The sequence below is a fragment of the Crocodylus porosus genome, unplaced genomic scaffold (genome assembly GCF_001723895.1).
Source record: "Crocodylus porosus isolate Cpor-Errol unplaced genomic scaffold, CroPor_comp1, whole genome shotgun sequence".
NCBI lineage: Eukaryota > Metazoa > Chordata > Crocodylia > Crocodylidae > Crocodylus > Crocodylus porosus.
In genome coordinates, this window is record NW_017728907.1 from 4,271,668 (window position 1) to 4,295,864 (window position 24,197).

A 24,197-nucleotide genomic window follows, 5' to 3' on the forward strand; every position below is an offset into this window, starting at 1 on the left:
TAAAGAATATATTATTTTATCATCTACTAGCAACTAAATTTTTTAGTGGATCAATAGACCTGAGCTACCCATGTTGTACATAAAACCAAAGCCAGAGATCCAGTATAAATTTGGGGTTATATTCTCAGGTGGTGTAATTTATGTAGCACCATCAACTTCAATAGAGCTGTACTTCCATCTACCTGGCCCAGGTTTAAAAGGTTTAATATGAGCTGATGAGTGATATGTTCTCAGCAAAACCTGATTCCATGTGCAACTTGCTGTGATATCAGATTTGTTAAGAACTCAGCTATAAGGTTTATCAAGAAGCTTACAAAACTTTCAAGTAAATATAGAATGATTTAATGGATGGCATTGCTCATAAATCATGTAAAATTAATAGGGTTTCAGTGCAAAAATATTAAACATATTTGTGTCAGTTGAGATTTGCTTTTATTTTTTAGATCCATTTGAACATAAAAGCAAAAAACAAAACAAAAAATCTCACAGCTCTTACTTAAGCTCAAGAAGTTTTCTCTGTATAACTAGTACACTTATACATGTTTTAATTTTATTCAGAGAAATCTCAATTCTTAAATAGCTGCCCATTTGAAGTAGTTCTATTATATCTATATTTTAATTAAAGTCCTGGGGCTTGACCTGTGAGGGTACTATTGAAATATCCAGGCATTGGGACCAATTCTGCACTTCCTTAATCATTCAGTGACATCAGTGGGAACTTTGCCTGTGTGTATGGAAGTGCAGGATCATGCAAGAGTGTCTCTCAAAAAGTGCTCCATTCCTTTACTTATGTAAAAGTCCTATTACTTTTGTCACAGTACTTTTAAAACCTTTTTGGCTAAGTACAGGCATTTGAGGAAACTAAAACGGGTTCAAAATGGTCACACAATTTAAACTTAGTTTGTCCTGGTGCCCACCTTATACTTACAGACGCGGTTTCAGTGGGTGCCTGTAGACATGCGGGGAGGCTGCTCTGACGCACTGTTATTGCAGCACATTGGAGCAGACTCAGTTAATTGAGTCTGCTGGAACATGCTAATTAGTGCACTCCAGCAGCCTTCGTGTCTCATGGGGGCACTTTAACCAAAGCTCATTTGACAAGCTTTAGTTAAAGTGTGCCTGCTGCCATTCTGAAGCACAGGGACACTGATACATGAGATGTGGTGGGCACTTTAATTAGAGTGGCTCTCAGAGCCACTCTGAAGCACCACCCCTCCACCCCCAGAGCACGTGAAAAAATGCCCAGTGACCAGAAATCAATTTAAATCAGTATTTGTAAAGATACCCCCCAGACCAGCCAGCCTCTACAACCCCCATGCTGAACATCACTCCAGAGACAGTATGGATGGGCCAGAAGGACCTTTTTGGTATGGCAGGATGTCAACAAAGCTAGGTCACAGGCCCTTAATATACGTTTCTATAAATAATAATAAAGTGTTTCCACACTACAAGCCTCATCAAGATAATGCAGACTGCATGCAGCAAATCACTTGCCTGAGCCAGTTCAACTAGTGCTTCAGGCACAATCTAGAGCTTAGTCAATAGGTACTGCAAGTTCTTTGGTGGCTTTGAAATGGTTAACACAGGACTTTATCTCTTCTACTTCCTGGGGCTAAAAAAGAGTGACAGCCAGCTTGACAGCTCTTAGAGCACACAGTGTCTGCACGCTTCTATTCCTGCCAGCAACAAAAAAAATCAGATTCTCCACTTAAGACATGCACCACAATTTTTAAGGGTTAATTTTAAGTGGAAAGGTGTGTATGTGTGGTTCATGAGAAAACATTAGTAAAAGGATAAATGTTTTCCTTAAACACATCTAAATGTATAAGGAGAAAACACAGCAATACATGCAAGGCATGTATGTCTGTTGGGATGATAATCTGCAGAATCAATGCAGAGAATTTTATTACTCTGTCTCAGTAAAACCAACAAAAGCATAAAAGCATAGCTCGGGATTATAACAAAAAACACGTAGGGTTTCATCTAGCTCAGAGGTTCTCAATCCCCAGGTTGTGGCCCAGTGCTAGACTGTGGCAGGTCAGTTGCCGGTCCGCAGCAGGGTTGGCTGCTGGACCAGGAGTAGCCATAGACCAGCAAACCACTGCCCCTCAGAACTGAGCAGAGAGGCCATGGCTCCTTCTGCAGGGCCCATGGCAGCACAAGGTTTGGCTCACCCCCCTGCCCAGGGGTGGGGGTATCCTTACTTGTCTTCCAGCTGGAAATGCTGACTGTGGTCAGCTGTGACTCTAGGGTTCAGGTTTGCCAGGCCACAGCCATTTCCGGGCTGCGGTTTGCTGGGCCACAGCATAAAAACTTCGGGAACTCCTACCTAATTATATGGTTTTCTTACATTATGCTTCAGGATGTAAAATTCTTTGAGAATTTTAAAAGTTTCATGAGCTTTTCTGAAGATTATTTTATCTTTGTCCCAAATCATCTTTCTGTACTTTGTGATCATTTCATTTTGATGGGGAGGAGGAAGAGACAGGAATGGATCAGTAAAATACTGTTTATAGTCAGTGGACTCCTGTACACATGCAGGGAGGCTGCTCTGATGCACTGTAATTACGGTGCATTGGAGCAGACTCAATTAATCCAGTCTGCTTGAGCATGGTAATTACCGTGCTCCTGCAGACTCCAGTGTCATGTGTATCAGTGTCCCCACACTAAAAAATGGCAGCAGGGTGCTTTGAATTAAAACTCATTCTATCATTCAGTGTATCAGCAGGATGCTGATACACATGATGCTTGGAGCTGTGCTAATTCAAGCACACCCACCTCCCAGGGCATGTCTATAAATGCCCAATAGCTTGTCACATATTTTGCATTTTTTATACTAGGTGAGCTAGAGTGTCTCTATCCACTTTTCTTAGTATTATGGAGATGTGGGAGGTATCACTGTGAGCTGATTAACATAGGAAGTGCTATGCTGTAATCAGACTAATGGTTCACCCAGTCCAGCATCCTGTCTGAGACAGCGACTAATGCCTGCTGTTGCAGAGAGAAGTGCAGGAAATTCTGCAGAGAGCAGTTATGAGATACTTTTCTTCCAGGTAAAATTTCATCTTGGTTAAACAATAGGCTTATCTTTTGAGGCATAAGAGCAACAGATATTTCAGCTGGTATGGATGTGTACTAACAGGATCTTGTTGGAGAAGAAAAAAAGTAGAACAAAAAAGTAACAGGTACATTATTAGAATATGCCAGGTGAAATATCTAGGAAGTATTTTACAACCCAAGAGCATTTGAATGGTAAAGAATAAAATAGCAATTTCTGTTCTTCACTGAATATTTTTCTCTACTGAATATGAATCCTAGGAACATCATTAGGTTTATAATGATTTCCTCTAGTCATGCACTGCTTCAGAAAAAGAGTACAAGATAACAGTGCTCGAACCCACAGAAAGATAGATGTTGCTTATTTGTAATATTGCCAGATGTTATTTGTGAACCATGCTCATATAATGATAGTTGATGAACACACTCCTAGGTGGACAAATTCTGAATACTTTAAAAGCTGTTGGCTTAATGCCAGATCTTTTTTTGCAGCATAGTTTGTTTGGATTAACTAGTATTAACTAGTATGATAGGTGATTTTTTTTTAGGCTAGGAGCAGACATTGCATTTATCCCTGGATAGGTTGTGCCCATGTTTGTGCTTGAACAGAAAGGTCCCAGGATTAGTGTGTACACAAATCACCCTTCTAATCGGAGTTTAGTGAGCAGCTGAATGCATTACCAATTTTCTGCCATTGAGTCCATCTCAGGATAACCATTCACACATACTTTGTGATATTCTGGGATAAACTTTTTAGTATTTCTTTTCCTGTTAATCTTTTTTTAGGATTTATCCTGGAGGAATAGATATGGATGTCTGAACCAGTACATGATGTCCCAGGATAAAACGGTTTATCTCAGGACAAATGTAACGTCTATTTGTAGCTAAAAGGCACGGATTTTCAAATACCATACGTTGCCAGTAGTTATAAAAATTTTTATGATGAGGCTTTTACTGAACAGCAACCCATTGTGTGCAAATGACATTTATATATTAAAATTTACAGTAATAGTAATATTGATCTTGGGCTCTAGATTTTACCCATTCATGAAAATACCTGCACAGGACCACGATACAGCATAAGGTTCATCTCATGACAGAATTTAGTTATCATTCTTCCATCAGAAATCTTGGATCTGGCTCTCAAGATCAGCAGATTTTGGGACGAGCGTGAGGCAAGGGGAAACTCTGTGACTCTGCCCGGGTTCTGGGATTCCACAAGCCTAGTTTTGGTCCGCTGCCAGTGTCTGGTACTGTAGATGAGGGCAGGAGATGCACAAGTCGTCCCTTCCCCCAAGCACTATAGGGAAAGGTGGCAGTAAGCTGATGTGGAATGAGGCTTTTCATGGTCCTCTCTACAACAGAGAAAACCTTTTGGATGTGAAGCAATAGAAGTCATGGCACCTATATATTCCCCACGTTTAACAGCTTTGAATATTTCCTAGATTTTCTTACTGGGCAAACAAATTGAGGAATTAAACTAAATGTAGACACTTCCCAAAGGCAGACCAAAGTGAAGGGATGGAATGAAATCCTAGCCCCATTGAAATTGGTGGGAGTTTTGGTACTAGCTTCAGTGGGACCAGGTCCTTATAGTAACTTTATCATCATCATGTTGTTAAAAGTTGTGTTTAATATTGATATGGGGGTCTTTGGATATGTATATATTTATAAAGATACATACATACATACATACACACATACACACACACACATATATATATATACACACGCGCGTGCACACGCACACACACATATATACTTGAAACTCAGTACACACACACATATATGTATATGTATGTATATACATGTATGTATATGTGTATATAAATACATATGTATATATACATGTCTTATACAAATATAAGAATATCTATTTGCATATATTTATATAACGTATTTATAACTATATACAAAGAGGATGGCAAGTATAAAGTTAAGTCTTATATGCCTAATTTAAGAAGATTAATTTTATTTAATTATTATGTGTATGATGGTAAGGCTTAAACTGCTTAGTGCCAGGCAAACGTAGTGAAATAGTGTCCTTGCTCTGAAGAGTGACTTACCCAGTATGGATTGGTCAGGGTTACAGCCTTGAACAAAACTGAGGCCTCCTGACTTCCATGGTAGTAGCCTATCAATTAGACTACATTATCACCTTCCTGTTGGTGGTGGCCTAAGGTCCTTTGGTCTTAACATCTCCCCGTTGCATAGCTTTTTAAAATACAGATGTCAAGCTTTATTCAGTAGGATTCATCCTAGAGGGAAAGAAATTGCCAGTAGAATAAGTTGAAAGCTTCAAGACTGTATCAGAAAGCATAAGAATAGAGCGTATCACGTGTTAGGCCACTGCTAATCCCAAGTGCACACATTACCAGGTTATGAAGAAAACAATCAAAATGAGCATTGTAATGTTACTAGGAGCTATTCAGTGCAGCCCAGTACATGGCTATAAATTTGATACGACAGTTATAACACAGTTATCTCCACAACAATTACACACTGGATGACTCTGAAAATGACTATAAGCTCATCTGAAATGGCTTTATCATACAGCATTAGATAAAGAAACAAAAAATAGAACAAGGAAAACAAGGACAGCTTTTGTACTTTACCTTTTCCAGGCTGTGAATAATAGTGCCTCAAGTCTGCATGGGCGTGCAGGGTGGTTGGAAGGTGCAAAGAACATTTCCTGAACCCTCAATCCCTGTATTAAAGCTGAGTACAATCACCATTGCTGCATTAAAAGGAAACAAGAAATGTTCCTTTTAAGAATCTACAGGGGAGCAGCCTATTCAAAAGAGGGGAGAAGGTGAGGTCCTCCTTTCTATGTTAGCCAGGTGAACAGAATGGGAAAGCGTTTTCCCTTCTACAGGATGGTGCAGTAGGCATACTCCTAGGGTGTGTCCAGACCAGCTGAAACTTGTGGTCCCCAAGGACAAGTAGCAGTGGCACATATTTGTCCCTGGGAAATGCCCCTGTGCTCTGGTGCATGGCAAGTTGTCCCAGCAAGAGTAGGAGAGGCTGGGGTCAACACCTGGGCTGGCACCAGCAGCCTTACCTGGGGTCCTGGGGACCTCCTGGGGCTCCAGCAGCTATAATACAGATATGCAGGCCCTGGTCCACAGCTGGAGCATGGGTTTTGGGTGGCGCATGCTGCCACAGTGTGTCCCACAACACTTTTTTCTGGGGTTGGTTTTTTTGACACCAGGGTCACATAAAGGCATTCATGGGTCTGCAGCACAGCAAACTGCATGTGTGCACTCATCTGGACAAGCCCCCCAGGTGCCACAAAGGATTCAATCCCTCCTTGAGTTCATCTAGGGAAAATGCAGTTCTATACTGTGACCTTGTGCCAGCGCCTTTCAATCACCATTTGGCTCACTGGTTCCAGTGCTGAAGGGAACTGTACCACTGACACAAATTTGACCACCATAGTTACATATGCAACCTCTTAACATTCTCCTTGCTAAAGGTAAAATCAGCAATGGCACAAATTAATCTTGCATATTTGTTGGCAGCCTTTAGCAGAAAGGCTAAAGAATAAATGGGCATTCTGGAAAGAGAGTTAAAAATGGTCTAGATCAGGGCTAGGTTAGTTTGGTTGGACAGAGTAGGGAAATTTGCAATATTCAATAAGCTCTTTTCTTATGTTCATTATAGTCAGATTGGGTGTCTGTACAAGAGTGTGGTGGCTGCTCCAATGCGCTGTAATTACAGCCCATGGGAGAAGACTCTATTAGTTGAGTCTGCTGGAGCATGGTAATTATTGCGCTCCCTCCAGCCTCCGTGTCTCCTGTATCAGCATCCCTGAACTTCAAACTGGCAGTGGGGGTGCTTGAACTAAAGCTTGTCAAATGAACTTTAGTTCAAGTGTCCCCACTGCCATTTTGAAGTGCAGGGATGCTAATACACAAGACACCAAGGCGCTTTAATTAGAGCTGCTCTCATTAAAGTGCCACCTTCCTCATCCCCGGAGCGTGTGTAAAAGTGCCTTTAAGTATTTGGCTTGGGTGACATCCTGGTCCCATTGAGAAAAATGATAAAACTCCAACTGTCTTCAACGGAGGCACGATTTCCTTTATTTGGCCAGAACACTTACATGGCAACAAGAAAGGAGATCAGTCTTCAGTTCATGCCAGTATTGACCTCTGATAAAGATTAAGAAGGGAGACAAGGGGGTTAAGAAGAGTAAGCTTGAACCTCACTCTTGCCCCCTGGCTCATTCCAGTCAAGAACATGAATTGACCCCATCCTGCAGGCAAAGAAAAAATGTTTGGATGAGGACAACTAAACCTTGGCTAACCTCAGGAGAAACTCTCCTGTGGGTTTACTATAAGGAAAGCAGTGAATCAGCATTCTTTGGTACTGTAGCTTCTTGAGGGTAGCTCTAAATCCTGAACCTTTCCAGAGCTTTTCATCCACTTGCCAGTTTTGAAGATTTCTGTTCTTTTCATTGCTCTTGTATATGTACATCTTTTTCATTTTTCTTTTTCTTTTAAGATAAGTCTCCTGCTTTAACTGGATCACAAGTTTTGTGCATTCAAGAGTGCTAAATTTTCCCCTTAAAAAGCTTGGATCCAAATTTGACTGGGACATTCCTGAAATATTATCTCTGTTAAGTGTCACAAAAAATGTGTTTGTCTTAGTCCACAAATTACTGCTGTGTAGTTTGATAAATCTTGTAGTCCCTGGACTGAAAATTATTCATATATAGGTGTTAATTCAGTCAACAGTGTGATGTTTGGAGCAGAGAAAAAAATGAAATAGTGATGTGGTAGGCTAGTATTTCCTACAGTAAAAAATGATTGCACTAAAATATTAAGAGGAGAAAAATCTAGATCTATTGCAAATGGCCAAAATTCTTCTTGGCCATTTACAACGGATGTACTTTACTCTGGGGCTGAAAGTAATTCTGCATAAGCATATTTAAGATAAGTAAGGATACAGGAAAAGGTCATTTGTACACACTATATTTGTGTTTAAATTCTTTCTAAGGAACCAGTCACCCTGGTGTATGTAGATGCAATGCCAATAAGGTTAACAGCATTAATCCTACTTATAACACCAGGGGTGAATTTATTTCTGTAGAAGGACCTCTAGGACAAATATACTGTATACAAACTTCCTTCATCAGTGTTACATGTTTTTTTCTTTTCCCTTTTAAACACACTTCTCTCTCTCTCATACCAGCAGATGGTCTGCAGTTATGTACAGGAGCTTCTATCCCCTGGGTTGCTATGCAACAAAATGCATCCTATCTGCATCCTTTCTGTGCCGTATCCCGTTTCCGTTCAACAACTCAAAATAACCAGCTTAGTACTTCAACATGCTACTTCCTCTTTTCTACTGAGTTGAATATCTATCAAGTATCTTCCTGGGCTTCCTATCTCTTCCTGTTACCGCCTTGAAAAAATGTGTTTGCCCTGAATTGATTTTCCTCATCACTTCCTATTTACATCAGTCCTCTTAGTGCTAAGGCAGGGAAAACATACATAAATGAGTCATGCAGCTGCTGGCCCATAAAAAAAAATGTGTCAGCCAATTGTGTGATGTTTGAAACCAAGATTCCTCATTGTTGTCAGGTGTGAGGTTCCTGTTTGTCCTTTTTATCATGGGCTTGTTTCCCTACTGATACCAGAATGTTGAAAACAAACTTTTCCCTTTCTTTTCATTTGGTGCACTCATAAAAAAGGAAAAATATTCATCTCTGGCATGACAATAAGAGGCAGGAGGATGAGATGGAAAAAAAACAGCATGCCAGAGTTTGGCTTAGGATGAGAAGAAAACTTTTGTTGTTTTGTTTTAAATCTTGCAAATATTTTTCTTAACAATGCTCCTGATTTGGAATTTGCCTATACTACTATTTATGATATTTTTTATTAGGGAGCTATTAACATGTTTACTTACATATTCTCAAATGGCATGTGTCCTAAAATGCTCGCTCTTTGTCTGCAGTAGCATTTTAGATCAGGTTAAGTTAATACATTTAAGCAACATTTCACTGAGGCATTGAGAGGCTCTTAGGGTGAGTTTCAGTTGTCTGTATATACAGTCCAGTTTATCACTGATCACTGGACTACTGTAGTAAGTTAAAGGGTGTTTACAGATTATTTTTTGATTTTTGCAAAGAGAGATGATTCCCATTTATTGTTCGCAATTGTCAGCATCTTAAGTTACAAACACCTCAAACTATATTTCTAAAGAGAAAAAGACTCAGTGTATATACTCAAATATGATGATCCTGACCATGAGGCACCCCCCAATAATTAGATTCTATGTAGAAAATGTATATATTCATTATACATTTCCAGGTATAGAATCTATTTATTGCAGGTTTGTTTGAATGTGTCCCTCTCCCACCATTACAGCGGGGAAAATAAATCTGGAGGATCAGATAATGCCCTTGTTCTCTACCTCTCCAGCTTCTTCGCCCTGCAGTCCCTTCCCCCTCTCCTTCCTGTCAGACCCTGCTATCCCTGAGCATATGGAAATGAAAGACAAATTTGAAAACACTGAAAGAAACATGCCTGTAGTAATTTAGTTCATCTAGAATTGATGCATTTTACTTTTTAAAAAAACCACTGAAAGTTTTAGCACAGGCACTCCATTTTTAAGCAGCACTTTTGTATTTACTCATATCTAGTACAAGGCATGTGATCTGAGCCAAAAGGATATTAGTGAAAACCAAAAGGCTCATGATTTACCATATACTTCCTTGGACGAGGCCCTGGCTGAGTCAACAGTGTTTCAAGCCATGGTGGTCCCATAGCTGAGCACTGCTCACTATGTGTGTGTAGCCAGATACCCTCCTACAAAGGATCCATGTGCTAATGAGCACACCCCCCACTGCCACAATGATTGGAACAAGGTGTTCTTGTCATGAGTCCTGGAATCCTCGAAAATTTGTATGCAGATGAGGTGGAGGGTGACCTGGTTCTGCTCCACCTCATGGGGGGTGGGGCCAGTATTAATCATATGAGATAGACTGAGAAAGGAAGCAACGGAGGGGTTCTGAATGAACTGTTTGGGGTGATGTTTGTCAGAAATTTAAGGCTAGTGAAGAGACAGGAATTACTCAAAATGGGACAGAAAGATGCAGCTCAGCTGTGAGAGTAGAGGAAGAAAAATATGTTCAATATAGTGGCTTACCATGACTTTAAAATGAGCTTGCACCGAGGGGGACTGAGCGCACTAGGCACTACCGTATATCTTACTGAGATATGCTGCACTAGACTCTCAAAAAATGTTGTAGAAAAACCCACAAGCTTATCTAGCAGGGGAAATACTGTGACCACTAAGGCAGTTTTTCTAGTTGCTGGGGAAAACTGCATTTCTGGTATGGGGTAGTACCTGTGGAGGTAATGTATAGTTAATCCCCCGCACTTGCTGCTCAAGTGGGAAGATCTTGGCTTTATGCCCACTTTATGGAAATGGGAGACTCCTTCCTAGCTTGCTCCTGCATCCATATGGTTGAGGGCACGTGAAACTCAGATGCATCCAAACCCCAAGCCTCTGGGCTTGGGCCTGCATGTAGGATGCCTGCCAAATAATTTGAAAATACCTGAAGCCCCAGGTCGGGGTGGAGGATGGTTGCCGGTAGTAGGGCCACTTATGGTTCTTGACTGACTCCTAGATTTGGAATGGATTTGGGCCACTTTGGCTTGGAACACAAAACATTTTCCTTAAAAAAAAATTGTTGCTTTACCTTATTTAGATGGGATGACTAACCTATCCTTGTGGTAAGTTCTCATCGCTTACTGGCAGGGGAAATACCATGACCACCACGGGGAAAACCACGAATGTGGAGTAGTACCCTGACTGAGCTAATAAATAGATAGCTTCCCTCTTTCACTTCCAGTGAGAAGATCTCAGCTATATGCTGGCTGTATGGAAATGGGAGACTTCTTCCTAGTTTGCTCCTGTGGCCATACAGCTGAGGGCATCTGCACCCCAAGTCTCCAGGCTTGGGATTGCATGTGGGATGCCCACCAAAGAATTTGGAAGTATCTGAAGCCTCAGGTGGAGGTGGAGGATGCTTGCTGGTAATAGGGCCACTTTTGGTTCAAGAATGACTCACACGGATTTGGAATGAATTTGGCTGATTTGACTTGGGACACAAAAATTTTTCCTAAAAAATAATTATCGTAGATTTACCAAAAAAACAAAAAAAGATTCCCACCAGTATATTTTCTCAATATAGGCCCATATTTTATAATCGTGCTTAGTGTTAGCTATATTTAATCAGCTTCATAGTTGGTTTCCATTAGTGAACATACACTGCTTTTGGCAGCTTGTTAATGATAGACAATGTATTTAATAAGACTTCCTTGTCTGTAAAGGTGATATGAGGAGTTCCCCCCCTTGCTAATTGTGGGAGAAAAAACCTTGTTTTATAGTTTAGTAAATATGGTACATAAACAGCAAGAATATGGGTAAACATTCAAACTTTTACTTTTTTTCTCAATTACTGGGTAGAGGAATCTTATAAAATCCCCTTTTTTTAACCAGCCTGTTTTTAACCTACTAATGAATTCATGCTTTGGAGCAACAATGTGCACAAACCAAATATTTTGGAACAGAAAGTTCAAAACCTCATAACAGAACCTCAGCTTCTGCACACTCACAATTAGAAACTAGCTTATGAATAGCTGAAAGTTTGACCTTCAGTGAATGATTCTCCCCCTCTCCAGTTTTAGTCTGATTTGAAGCTATTGAGAAGTAATTATTTAAATCAAGTTTACAAGCTTACATGTAACAAGAGCACTGTAGTGTTTAAAGCAAAATTCTCACTGAGGAAGTTTCCACACAAACCCAAATAATTATTTTGTTATAGTTAATTATTATATTATAAAGCAGGAAGAAATTCAGCACATTACTGTTTGGAAATCCATGCATTTTCTATAAGAGCTGCTAATTCTGCTAGTATTCCAACTTTCTCTCTTTGTATGTTTTTAAGCAAGATTTGCTTCTACCATGTTTGTGTATCTAGTTTGTTTTCATTATCCTTATTGGTAGGTTCATACAACATCAGTACATGAGATAAGGCAAATACGGCAGATGAAGTATAATGCCTCCTCTATATTTATTTTTGATCTCATGGATATGCACTATACCCATCTCTTTCTCCTTACGATGATTCTTTTTATCTTGACAGTTGGTATACTTGGAATTATTCTCAGATTGTATTCTTCATTAGAAAACATCAAACAGAGAAAGTAAAGAGAAAGAAATACTATTTTCATGCAATTCTAACAAGAACAGAGAATGGAGCAATGGCCAAAACTATATTTTTCATCCAGCTAGTCTAGTGTTATTGTGCAGTACCAGTTTCAGCAGGATTAACAGGGCTGTTAAAACATGGCAAATGATAACAATAATGAAGTGGCCTTGAAAACACATTTTGTAGTTAGCATATTCATTATTGATATGCTTTCTTTAGAATGACACCTCACTAATAGCAAATCAGCCTGTCAACATTTAAAAGGCAAGCACAACTCCCTGTATAACTAAATAAGGATTTTTCCCTGAACTGGAAGATCGGGTCCTAGTATAACAACAGAATTAGGTAATTTCACCAGTTAAACACAACCATTTTCACATACAGTTTATCGTATTTGCTCTCTTGCTCTTTTTTGTCCAACTTGGATTGTGCCACAAACATGCAGCCCACAGTAAGGTATGGAGCACTGCCATAATATACTTGCCTTGGTATGTTATGGAGAAATAATTCTATTTCATACAGCTACCATTGTCCATACTATTTCCTTGCCTCACAAAAATGAATAATTTGGTACTGGTTTGTGCCACCAGTAATGTACAATATTCTAAGCACACGTTTATCCCCCCCACACCAATTCTTTGCCTCCCAAGCCCACTTCCTATGCACTCAGTCTAAATATGAAGAAGAACCAGGTGTTCAATGTCCTCTTATCTTTGTATCCAAATAGCTTGTACAAAGGTATAAGGCTTTGTGTATGTTCTAACTGTCCCTTATACTTCTACCTTGACTCAGAGTCCAACCCCCAGCTGAGCCCTTAGTAAGAAAGCTATTCAAGCATATAAACTCACATAGGCCTTAATGAAAAATCAATGGACAAATCTGAAAGAAAAAAAAGGAAGTGTGTACATGGGCTGTTTTTTAATTCTGCAGTCACAGATTCTCACTTTCCCCCTTGTTTTCATTCTTAGCCAATTCTTACAATGGAATGAAACAAATATGTTGCAGAAATCAAATGAAAACCAACAAAATAATAAATAATAGCAATACTTTTATTTATAATGTACTTTTAAAAAAATGTTCTAGGCCTCGAGTGACGCAATAAACATAATGTAAAATGAAGGAATATATAAAACAGGAGGATTTTTTTTTAACTGCATGCTCAAAAAAGCTTTAAGGAAAGATAATTAAACATAAACAGAGTGGTGTTTATGGTTCAACAGGATGCAAGAATTACTGGGTGAAATGCTAAGGTCTGTATAATTCAGGAAGTAAGAGTAGGTGGGGTAATAGATCCTTGCTAACCTTAATATATATAGTCCGTTCAGTCAATGTATAAGAACAGGGAAGGTGGTTATAAACATGAGATCAACAGTGATCACACTTTAAATAACATAAAATTCCTTTCTAATAGCAAGGAGAAGGAGTTAGTTTGAATGTCAGAGAGTGTTAATACCACCCATTGGAATCACCACAGCAAAGGGATACAATCTCTTACTGAGTTTAGATGTAATTTCTATAGGCAGATGATGCAAAATCAAGGTTCCAATTGTAGCCTACACCATAAAATTCAACAGTGCCTTGGCTCTACCAGTCATGCCATATAGGCTGACCCCTTATTCACAGGGAATCAGAGTGTTTGTCCTTAGTGGGATTCTGTGGGGGGGTCCATCCACATGGTATAGCATTGAGTTCTTAAAGTCAGTAAGTCATTTTATAGGTAGCCAATATGAAGAACACTTGCAAAGGTAATGTGATTTCCTGAACCAGTGGGTAATTGTGTTGCTGCAGTTGTAACAGGCTGCAAGCAATGGAGATACACTTTGGAAAGCCCTACAAGAACCATTGTCAATTAGATAAAAATTAATAGATGGAAGTTGCATGAACAGTGGAACGCAGCAGGAGATCAGTGCCTTTTCAGTGCCAAAGTAAAGTCTGAGATTGACTGCAACCTAGCCAAAATGCCTGTGTTCAGCAGGAATTCTCAGCCAACCAGTGCCCAGAGTGTGATAATGCTGATGAATATGAGGCAAGGATTTCTGTGGGTGATGCCTTTTATTGGACTAGAGCTACCAACCACCACTTAACCATGCATTAGTTCAAGACATCACCCACAGAAATCCTTGTTTTTTGCATATTTCCTGAACTATCACAGCTATAACATTACTTCAACCCTACCAAAACAATGTTGATAAATGCTGTTTTAATATACGAGACTTTTAAAACACATCCCTGCTTAAAACATAAGTGAACATTGTGGGCAAGTAGTTTGTTTTGTTAAAGATTGTACTTTTGCTTACAGAAGGTAAAACCTCCTCTTGGTATATATGTGAACATTAGTATAATTGCTTATGGTTAAGATCAAGTGTAGCTACCCCTGGACATTATTGTAATGGATGAGGAAGACAAAAAGGTCCTGAAGATCTACATGACCATCCAAGAACCAGGGTCAGGCTTTCACCAAAATCCAGGAGTGTAGACTGGTCACTGGGTGATACCCTGAGGAAGAAGGGATACAATGTGATGGTGCAGATATTGATCATTAGCGCACTTGGAGCATGTGTGGCACTCTAAGCGTATGTGACTTGGAGTAAGACTACTGGCCAGAAGCAAGGGTAGGGGGGCAGACTGAACCCCTCCTGCAAACACCATTAAATGGCAAGGACTCTTAATGTCTTTGAATATTCCCCACCCCTGCAGTTATACACGGTGTATTAAAACCATTGTCTAAGAATGGTTTTGATTCCTGGTTCTGGTTTGACTCCTGGCTTCTCCTGACTGTCTGGTTCCTGGTTCTGGCTTTGTCTTCTGATTCATCTCTAGTTTTGGCTCTTGATTCTTGCTATATCCTGATTTTAGTTAACACTCACCTTTCCACTTCTAATGCTGGACCTCTACAGACCTTCCCTCTCTCCCACCCCTGCTCATGCAGAACTCGATCTGCATTTCATCCATGGTTCAGGTGACCATATACCAGGACAGACTTCCCATGCCCCAGGCCCTGATAATGTGTTTCCTTTTAATAAAGCAACTATTTCCCTGCCATATCAATGGGAAGTGTGGCTTGTGGGCAAGTTCAAGTTTCCATTATTCAAAAGATACTCTTTTAAATTCAATTTTTTAATTTTTTGTCCTTCAAATATAGAAATAGCATATTTATAACAACATAATTGAAAAATAGTCTCTAAAGCCTTTACAGATAAGTAATATGTACAGGAAGATAATAGAGAAAGCAAGTAGCAAGAGTATTAAGGTTATGCTTTAACTAAGTAAAGAAAAGAAATGGGAGTACTGTGTTATCTGTTGTTATCTCTGAATGCAGAAATAGGAGGAGAAACAACATAGATTAGCACCTCATCAGTTCCCTTTGAGCGATGAAAGTCCGTGTTTCCTGGAGGGGAAAGAAACAGTTAGCTTGAAATGTATTCCCTAGAAATTTCCAGATGTAATTATTTTGTTGTTTCTGATGCTTTTTAAAATTATATAGATCCTTTTTCCTGAGGAGCTTATATTTTTTTAACAGAAATATTTATGTTTTTGTTGAAAATAGAATCTGGCATACACACACACACACACACACACACACACACACACACTACTCTTTCTGAAAATTACATCACTATGTATATATATGCATATAGTGATGTAATTTTCACAAAGAGCAATAAGTAGTTTATAGCTTGTTAATTCTCATACTTTTCTTTTACTAATCAATTTATTTTGGAAAGATCCCTTTGCATGTTGGAAGAGACTCAAGTGGGCTACATATAGTTATAGAAAGATGTCTACAAAGCAGAATAGTCCTAATGATACCTACTGTGTCAAACCTTTTATGTCCAAGGAAGCTTCCAGTTTGTACTCTTACACCACAGGGATGAAGTACAACATTAATACAATCTTTGCTGCGGGGGAAAGCATTGAAACAGAAAATAAAGATCTTCCTCTGAAGCTAATTTTGTACTGATAATTTTCTATAACAGGTGATTACAAGAGGCAGAGACACAGGACATGATGAACTCATGCTCAAAAGAAATGGGTTTTAACAAAGGGACTGTGACATTTCTTTAGACCCAACTCAATATAAGTTTCATAGATTCATCGACACTAGGGCTGGAAGGGACCTCAAAAAATCATCAAGCCCAGCCCCCTGCTCCAGGGGCAGGAGGTCAGCAGGGATCATAGGATCCCAGCAAGATAAACATCCAAATGTCTCTTGAAGATGTTCAAAGTAGGTGCTTGAACCACCTCTGGCGGAAGTCTATTCCAAACCTTGGGGGCTTGGACAGTAAAGAAGTTCTTTCTTATGTCCAGCCCGAAACTGCTTTGGAGGAGTTTATGACCATTCAACCTTGTCATCCCTTGGGGCACTCTGGTGATCCTGGTGAGTACCCCGATAAACTTATAGGCGGCCACCAGATCACCCCTGAGCCTGTGCTTTTCCAGGCTGAAAAGTCCCATGGCTCTCAGCCTCTCATCATAAGGTCTCTCCTCTGCACTCTCTCAAGCTTCTCCACATCTTTTTTGAATTGTGGAGCCCAAAACTGGATGCAGTACTCCAGCTGCGGCCTCACCAAGGCCAAGTACAACGGGAGAATGACATCCCGGGATTTGCTTGAGAAGCATCTACAGATGCAAACCAGCATTTTGCTTGCTTTACTAGCCACAGCATCACATTGAAGGCTCATGTTCATCTTGTGGTCAGTGATGACCCCCAAGTCTCTTTCTTCTGTAGTACTAGCCAGCATAGCACTGCCGAGCCTATAAGCATGGTGCAGGTTTTTCCTCCCAAGGTGGAGAACCTTGCATTTTTCGGTGTTAAACACCATCAGGTTCTCATCCACCCATTTCCTGAGCCTGTCAAGTTCAGCCTGGATCACCCTCCTGACCTCAGGTATGGATGCTTTACTCCAGAGTTTGGTGTTGTCGGCGAACTTGGTCAGTCGGCTTCTGACACCAATGTCTACATCATTAATGAAGATTTTAAATAATATAGGCCCTAGGACAGAGCTTTGAGGGACACCACTGGTCACAACACACTACGATGATTGACTTCCATTAACCACCACCCTCTGGTTCCTACCATGAAGCCAGTTGCCCAGCCAGTGGATCATGGTGAGGCTGAGGCCACAGTTAGCCAGTTTTGCCAAGAGGTGATCATGGGATACCAGATTTAAGGCTTTCTAAAAATCAATATATATTACATCAATCTCCTTTCCCTTGTGCAGGTGATAGGTCACCTGGTCATAAAAGGAAATAAGATTGGTCAAGCAAGACCTACCTGCAAAAAACCCATTCTGGCTATCGCTCAGGATGTTGCCGTCAGCCAGTCTGTTGAGAATGGCCTCTTTGATAATCTTTTCCAAGACCTTCCCTGGGGTAGAGGTCAGACTGATGGGCCTGTAGTTTGCCGGATCCACTTTCCTCTCTTTCTTGAAGATAGGCACCACATTGACCTTCTTCCAATCTTCGGACACTTCACCAGAGCACCAGGAGTTGCTTTGTAAAAGGTATGACATTGACCCAGGAGGTATACTGAAGACTAAGGCTAGGAACAGGCATTCAAAAAGTCTGAGCCTGAATTGATTCACTCATTGCAGGTTAGTCTAAGGTGGGCAGCTTAAATTGCTTCATTGTGGGGTAGGTCTTGCTTGACCAACCTTATTTCCTTCTATGACCAGGTGACGCATCACGTAGACAAAGGAGAAGAGGTTGATGTCATATTGTTGCTTTTAAGTGTTGTAGGGCTTCGGCTCCTTCTTGATAGGTGCCTTGCTCCCAAGTAACATCAGGGTGAAATTGAGCTCTGGTGCCACCTAGATGGTGTGGGTGCTTCTCCTACTTGTCTGCTATGTCTTGAATGTTCTTTACTGGGGCAAACGCTGCACCCTGCAGGTCTTCCCCTGAATGATCTCTTCTCATCCAGACTGCCCACCTCAGAATGGATTGGGCCTTCTCGGCTAGCACAATCTTCCCCCCCAGGTGGTTCCTCAGCTTTGGGCTGGCTTGGGCATCTAAACCTGGCCCAGCTTGGGGCTAACTGGAACTCAAAATGAATCCAACAAAAAATATCCAGCCTCCACTGACAGACCCCTGGGATCCTGTCTGTCAGTGCCCACTTGGTCACTTAGGGGAGGAGGGGGGGAAGCAAAAGGGGAACTCACCCGTCCTTTCCCTCCTAGTAGTTGTGGGGTTGGCCAACCACCCCATGCCCCACCCTGATCTGTCTTCCCAACGTGACTGCCTCCAGGTCCCAGCTGACCTGTGGTCGATCTCCTGTTTCTCCTGAGATGGTGGGGCTCATAGTGCCCATGCTGGGCTGTGCCTTCCTCCCCACTGAGCTGCCTGTGAGGGCTAGCAGCTCTCATGCCATCCCCAGCCACCATACCTGGATTCCCTAATGTAATGTCACTCTCAGGTGTCCCTTGGCTCCCTAGGCTTGGGCTTCTTGTCCAGTCTGCTGGACCCCTCCAGCAGATGCTCCGCTCTCTTTCCCTGAGCTCCAGGCTTGTGATCCTTGGCTCTGCAGACAGTTTCTCCTGGCTGGCATTCCCCTCCTCCCTTGCCAGCCACTTAGCTGTGCTCCCAGCTGCTTTTTGGGCAGCCTGCGTCTCTCCGAAGCTCTGCCCCTGTTGATCGCCAATATGCAGGCTCAGGCAGCTCTGGAATTGCGGAGCCTACATCCGTGTTTTTCTTTGGCTGCCACTCATTTGGACTCCTGCGGTGAGTATCGGGGCGGGGTGATGAGGGGTCTGGGACACACTAGAGGGGCTTTTACTGCCCCTCTCACATATCCCCCCCTCAAGACGCTGCTAGGTGCTGTTTCATCATTACCTGGTGCCAGATGTGCTTATGGTGGAGCTTTCCCTCGATGATCTTGAGAGTCCTCCAATGTATTCCTTGAATGGCAGTGGGACAGAAAATTGGCTACTGCATTATTCTTCCTGGGTTTGTGTTGTACAGAGAACTGGAATGGCTGCAGTGCCAAAGCCCACTGTGTTATCCTAGCATTATCTGTTTTAGCCATTTTTAGCCATTTCAAGGAAGCGTGGTTTCTTATGACCATGAATTCTCTATCTAGCAATATCGAAAATATTCTATCCCCCACTTCAGGGCCAAACATTCCCTCTCAGTGGTGGTGTACCTCCTTTCCTGGTTGTTGAGTTTCCTGCTTGTATAAGCTACTGGTCTTTTGGCCCCCTCCACTTTTTGACAAGACTGCACCCAGTGCTTGGCCTGATGCATTGACCTGAAGAACAAACAGCATTGAGAAATTCAGTGTGTGTTATACTACCTCCCTTCAAAGAGCCCATTTGACTTCTTTGAAGGCCCTTCTGTGCTCCTCTTCTAGTTTTATGGCTCTGTTCCCTCGCCCTTTGATGGCATTTGTAAAGGGGGCTGTGAGGCCTGCAAAGTTTGGAATGAACCATCTATAATAGCTGGTCAGGCCTAAGAATGCCCACGTTTGCTTTTTAGTTTGCGGGACCTCATACCTTTGTATAGTGGCTACCTTGTCGGCTAAGGGTTTAATTTGGCCTTGTCCCATCAAAAACCTGAGATATTTCATTTCAGCTTGACCTAGTGCACATTTCTTGGGGCGGGCCGTTAGGCCTGCTTGCCTCAACTTGCCATGCAACAGACCCTGAACCTGGTTGCACAGATTCTTCAGCAGCAGCAGCAGCAACAGCAGGCAAATAGAAGGATGGCATTAGATGAATAAATGATGAAACAGCAAGGGCTGATGTGTCAGAATATGGTAGACCTTAGAAACCCAAAGAGGATGCCAGAGGATGACCCCAAAGGATTTTTGGAGAGCTTCGAGTAGGCTGCTGTTGCCATAGGATTGGACAAGTCTAGGTGGGCAGCAAAGGTGAGAGTGTTGTTGGTAGGCCCTGCACAGGCAGCTTACAGGGCTCTATCACACCTTGCAGCCCAAGACTATGACCGGGTGAAGGAGCAGATTCTATACCACCTGGATATTACCCCTGAGTGTTACCAGCAGATGTTCCATGCTCGAAAGAAGGAAGATAAGTCCCCCTGGGTTGTCCTCCAGAAGATAGAAGACCTTCAAGAATGATGGATCCAACCGGCTTGGGCATCCAGAGAGGAGATCATGGACATTTTCCTGCTAGAACAGTTCCTCATGGATCTAGAAGAGAATACCCAGAGTTGGGTGCAGCAGCATCACCCCAAAATGTCTCAAGAGGCTGTCCAGTTGGCAGAGGACTTCAACTGTGCCCAGAGTGAAATAACCCAGGACAAGCCAGGAACACTCATGAACAATAAACTCAGCAAGAGGCAGTGGGGGGGGGGAGGGTCCAAGAATGACAAAAGTGGCAGTTTTGCAGTTTGATAAGACCACAGTAGAACATGAATTCCAAGTAGGAGAGAAGGTACTAGTGCTGCTCCCCAGCTCCACAAGTAAGTTCTTGACCTGCTAGCAAGGGCCATTCCAGCTTGTCCGTAGGGTTGGCCTAATTGATTATGAGGTCCTGCAACCCGGCCATAGAAGAGAAAGACAAAGCGATTATATTAACCTGCTGAAGCAGCGGTGAGAGCCAGAACGGTTTTTAGTTATGCCGATACCAGAGTGTGAGGAGCTGGGTAGAGCCCTAGATGAACCAGCAGTGGAAGGAGTATCTGTAGGCTGAGACTTGATGGTTGAACAGAGGCAAGGCAGGCAAGGCTAGTACAAGATTTTGCCAATGTATTCAGTGAGATACCCAGGAAGGCCCAGGGTATGGTCAAGAGAACAGGCCTTATGAGGAGAGGCTGAGAGGCATGGTAGTCTTCAGCCTGGAGGCGTGATGGCTCGGGGTGACTTGGTGGCAGTTTACACATATAGAAGGGGAACTGGGAGAGTGTCTGTTCACCAGGGCACCCCAAAGGAAGACAAGGTCTAATGGTCACAAATTGCTGGAAGAACATTTTAGACTGGGCATGAAGAAAACTTCTTTACCATCCAAGTCTCCAGAGTCTGGAATAGACTCCCCACATAAGTACCTACTCAGGATACCTTTAAGAAATGCTTGGATGCTTATCTTGCTGGGGAGATCTGACCCCAGCTGACTTCCTGCCCCTTGGGCAGGGGGCTGGACCCGATGATCTCACAAGGTCCCTTCCAGTCCTAATGTCTATGAAATCTATGAAAACTATAATTAATAACTGGACAGATATTCTCTGTTAAATCCAGAAATGCAGCCACATGCCTGTAGTGGCTCAAACCAGAAGCCAAGGGGTGCTAGAGCATGCCTGCCAGTCACTGCCAAAGGGAAGGGAAGAGAGATTCCCTGCTGGAGTGGAGGTTGTGTGGTTAGGCACCAGCCAGGGCTAGCACAACACACCACATGGGATGCCAGCCATCAGTGGAGGAATTAACCTCCTCTCTGCCTGGCTGCAGGCAAGCCATGGAGATATGGCTGAGTCTGGCAAACCCCAGCTGTGGTCCACAGGGTTTGCCACAGGGGGAGAGGGGATGGAGGAAGGAATTTGCCTCAGGTGTCATGGCCAGCATCTGGCCATGCCCTGCCCCTGTTTAAGCTAGAGAGTAGAGCAGAGCCCTGCCTAGCCCATTGAGCGTGTTGGGATGCTGGAGGAGTTTGGTTTAACTTAAACTAGGAATTGGTCTGGGACAGACAATGTATGTACTGGTTTGAGCCAAATCAGTTAAGACTGGTACTACATTCATTCAGGTTTATCTCAAACTGGTTTTGGCCATTTTGAAACTGGTTTATGTGCACTGAATGTGTGTTCAGTTACAGTTTTAAACCAGTTTCTGATAATTTATGTGTAACGTCTGTCCCTAACCTTAAGGATCATCCAGGGAGTGAATAGCATGCATAGCTATAAAAAGTATATCATTCACTGAAATATAAGAATGAGGGGGAGCAGGTATGCCAGTCCCCATGCACCCCTAGTTGCACACAGTTGGCCAGGTGGGTAGGACAGTGACAATAAGAAAGACCAGTAATAATACAAAGTTGTGTACCACCTCACAGGCGATAAAATGCACTCTTGTCATTACTCTTATAAGCAGTTTGAATAAATTATTTTCTGGTAGAATTAGTAGCATATGAGTTAATAGAAGTTTTCTAGAGCATCACTTGCTATTGAATGAATTAGTTGCTTTCAATATATTTCTGTTTATTTTCAGCATAAACATAGAAAGAGAATGATTGCACAACTAGATTTAATACAGATGTCAATTATATTGAAGCATTCCAGCAGGAGCTCTATGTTTATTATTGACACAGTAATAGAAGACAGCCAACAATAGTAATTAGCAAAGTAATCAATTTCAGCATTATGTAGATTTTCAGCAAGTCAAAGAAGCAGTGTCCCATGCACATCATACTGATCCTTTGCTTAAAAAGGAGCTATATTAAGTCCCCCATATGTTCTTACGTTACATGGTATCATCATTATGATGTGTTGAAGAAGATAATCACAGGAATGTATACTAATTTTTTTAATACTATTATAATGATAAGCTGAGCTATATTACCATGGAACACTTATAATAAGTCATAGAATCATAGAAGTAGAGTTGGAAGGGACCTTATAGATCTTCAAGTCCCACCCCCTGCCAGGACAGAAGAAAAAAAAAACTGGGCTCAAATGATCCCAGCTAGGTAGGCATCAAGCCTCCTCTTAAAGACCCCCAGGTTAGGAGCTAGTACCACTTCCCTTGGAAGTTGGTAGCTGCCCTAACTGTGAAGTAGTTCTTATGGATGTCTAATCTAATCCTACTTTCCAACAACTTGTGGCTGTTATTCCTTGTTATGCCAGGGGGAGCAAGGGGAAACAAGATCTCTCCCAAACGCTTCTGGTCCCCCCTAGTGAGTTTATAGACTGTCACCAGGTCCCCTCTCAGCCTTCTCTTGTGAGGGCTGAACAGGTTCAGGTCCCGCAGTCTCTCATTGTAGGGTCTGCCCTGTAGTCCCCGGATCATTCAGGTGGCCCTCCTTTGGACCCTCTCAGTGGGGCCCACAGAACTGGACACAGTACTTTAGCTGTGGCCTGAACAGCGTTGCATAGAGGGGGAGGATCACCTCCTTGGCCCTGCTAGAGATGCACCTGTGGATGCATGACAAGGTCCAGTTAGCCCTGCCAACCGTGACCTCACTGTGTGAGTTCGTGCCGAATTATATAAGGACTGCATTAAGCACAGGCTCAGACCTGGATGTTCAATTTAAAACTTCTATTGTTTCACAAAGTCATAAACTAAGGAGGTCTGTTGGTTCACGAGGTTCCCAAATCAGACCCTTGCTTTCTAACCCGAAGGCTAGGTGCGGCTGCCCGATTCAGTAGTCTCAGAACTGGTCAACAGCTCATTTAAAAGGAGTCCCTTATCTTTTTTTAGACAAAAGATACAAAACTGTCCACACTCTAAGAGTAAGGCATTTAACATAACTTTATTATTACTTATATACGATAACACTTATACATATGCATTTCTAATTTTTACTTCTATTGGTTACTAGTTAACCCATCTATATTATAATATCAGGTGATACACTCTTTATTATAATTTTTATGCTTCTTCTGCTAATTCTTAATGACCTTAAATATAACATTTTCCAGACTCTGCTTGCATAATATGCGGTTATCTTTCGTCATTGTGGTTTAGCCATGCGGTTTCCTGTTTTAACAATATAAGCTCCTTGCTTGCAATTTTTATCATTGTCAGCATTTTTATTCAAGGGTCAGATGGTGATCACCAGAATGTCAGTTGCTGACTTCTCAACCTCCTTGAAGCATTCTGGGAGTTTTAGTGCATTGTTCTTGATGCTAGACCTTGCTTAGCATAAGCACTATCTCACACTCACATTGTCGGCCCATGTTCATCTTGGAGTCAGTAATGCCTCCAAGATCCCTTTCTGCCTCTGTGCTCTCAAGAAGGGAGTTTCCCATCTTATAAGTG